General features: G+C 42.0%; 1 protein-coding gene across 1 annotated transcript in view; it reads right to left on the reverse strand.

The window, feature by feature from the left end:
* The window catches only part of cyp11c1 (cytochrome P450, family 11, subfamily C, polypeptide 1), a gene marked incomplete at both ends in the record, with an annotated part of 41096 nt that overhangs the window by 38015 nt on the left and 581 nt on the right, over positions 1-2500 (reverse strand). The window lies entirely within an intron of this gene.

The following is a 2500-nucleotide window of genomic DNA, read 5'->3' on the forward strand; positions in this document are numbered from 1 at the left end:
ACGGAGATATTGTCTTTTAAAGTTATGGCAGTTTATTGCCTACAAAAACGGCCGGTTTGGACTACAACAAGCTTCTTCCCGGGTTGGTGACATTATGAACACCTGCTATTAACATAAACACTGCCCCCGCGAACACGCAACAAAGTGTGCGAGGCCACGCCGCAGTCATTACGAAAGAGAGAGAGCTGTTGCAGAACTACAAACTACATTTGGCCATCTGACGAAATCTAAGACCTTTCAGAGGGAGGGGCTTCACAGAAGCAGGAAGCAAACAAGCCGTTCAAAGGACGACAGCGGTGTGGAATAAAGGTCAAATATAAGAAAAATACGGCAAAAAAAAAAAAAAGAAGTATTAAGACATGTTATACTGCGCCCCATAAACACAACCAAGCATAGAAAAAAACACAGAACCACCTCTTTAAAAAAAACCGACAGAAACAAAAAAAAAAAACGTCGTTTTTTCGCCGCAGCACATTCGTGTTCGGCTAATGTGTAAACAGCTGATCAAAAAATAAAACCATTGCGCGAATTATTCGCACGTCAAAATGAAAGGACCTTTAGTCAGCGTTTTTGGATTTTTGTGCAGTCTCGTCATCGTCATGGAAATAAAGGTCGTTGACGAACATATTAAGTCTGACGAAATTAAAGGAACACTCCACCGTTTTTAGAAATAGGGCTTATTCAGCTTCTTTCCTACATTTAGATATGTGGCCAAATGCATTTTTGTCTCAGTGCATGCATTGTTTTAGTTTGGCAGGGTCGCCGCTAGCTTAGCTTAGCATAATGAATGGAATCCTATGTTGCCAGCTAGCATGTCCCGAGTAAAAGTGATCAATAAAAAAAAAAAAACCACCTAATTACTTCTTGTGGCCTACGTATTCACAACGAGTACAAATATGCAGATGCAGATTAAGACTAGGCGATTTCCTAGGCAGATATTGACTTGGGACTATATTATGGGGAAGCACAGGCGAAGCACTGCTACTTGGGCGCAGAGATATCACGCAACACATGAAATCCCACAACTTCCGTCAACTCTGGATCATAGAGGTATGGTTCTGGACCTTGACTGTCTAATGTGGCGTTCACACCGGACGCGATTCGCGCGAAGGTGGACGCTTGACCATTTTGAGTTTACTCGCTTCAATCGCGCATGAAATTCGCGCAAATCGCGTGTGACATTCACTGCACAACAGATGTGATTCGCCTCATGGGCGGGGCTTCTGCCAGCGGCTCGTCTCGTTGAGAAATGGCTGACATGGGCTGTGTTTACACGTCTTTTTTTTGTTAAAATCTTAATGTGTGACAAAACGTAGTTTTAAGACTTTTTCAGTCGATAATGTAGTTGTTTAAAGCTCAAATATGTGGTTTATTTATATAAAGAGTGCCTATTTGAACATGTGATCTGGTGTTTTGGGAGTTGTGAGCTCCAGTGGATCAGCGGCGCTCATTAACCCGGTGAGATCAGCCTTTCCTCGGCCAGTTCTTCTGCCGCTGGCTCTGATGTCTCTGTGGCGTCTCCAGCTATAATTCGTCTTGTAACGGCCGATCTTTGCTCTCATGGATCTATAATTTGTTCCCTGGCAAATCGTTTAGGCTGAAGGCAAAGAGAAGTTTCATTACTTGTTTATTTTTAGGCTATAACTGTACGTTACCGTTGTAAGTTAGCCGACTAGCACTGACTTTGAATGTTTGACTGAATTGTTTGCTTTATTTCATGTGTAGCTTATTATCCGTTTTGTATTATTGATCATACATAAACTTGCATTTAACAAAAAGAGACTGTGTTGTGTTTCATGTCATTTAATGTTATCACAGTGATAATCATATCGTCTGAACCAGATATTAATATACAGATTTTCTTCTCATTGTTGTCACTACTAGAGCAAGCTCCTGATTGGTTAACGCGGCGCGAAATATCCGCCAAAGTTCAGATTTTTCAACTTGAGCGATTCGCGCGAATCACGCGTTCAAAACGCTCAATTCGCGTCCTTCGCGCCGCCTCAATCGCGGGAATCGCTCCGCAGAATGCCATTTCGCGTCTCTGCATTGACTTAACATGTAAATCACTCGCGCGAATCGCGTCCGGTGTGAACGCACCATAAGAAGTAACCCTCTTCGTCTCTCACAAAATCAGCCATGTTCATCGCCATTCGTGTACTGTATGAAAATTAGCCAGCTACTTAAATTAGCCGGTATGTTGACGGAAGTTTGTGGGATTTCATGTGTAGTCTTAATCTGCATCGCTATTTGTACTCGTTGTGAATACGCAGGCCACAAGAAGTAATTAAGTGTTTTTTTATTATTTTTTTATCACTTTTACTCAGGACATGCTAGCTGGCAACTCAGGATTCCATTCATTATGCTAAGCTAAGCTAGCGGCGACCCTGCCAAACTAAAACAATGCATGCACTGAGACAAAAATACATTTGCCCACATATCTAAATGTAGGAAAGAAGCTGAATAAGCCCTATTTCTAAAAACAGTGGAGTGTTCCTTT

The sequence above is a fragment of the Gobio gobio genome (assembly GCF_949357685.1).
Source record: "Gobio gobio genome assembly, chromosome: 15".
NCBI classification, from domain to species: domain Eukaryota; kingdom Metazoa; phylum Chordata; class Actinopteri; order Cypriniformes; family Gobionidae; genus Gobio; species Gobio gobio.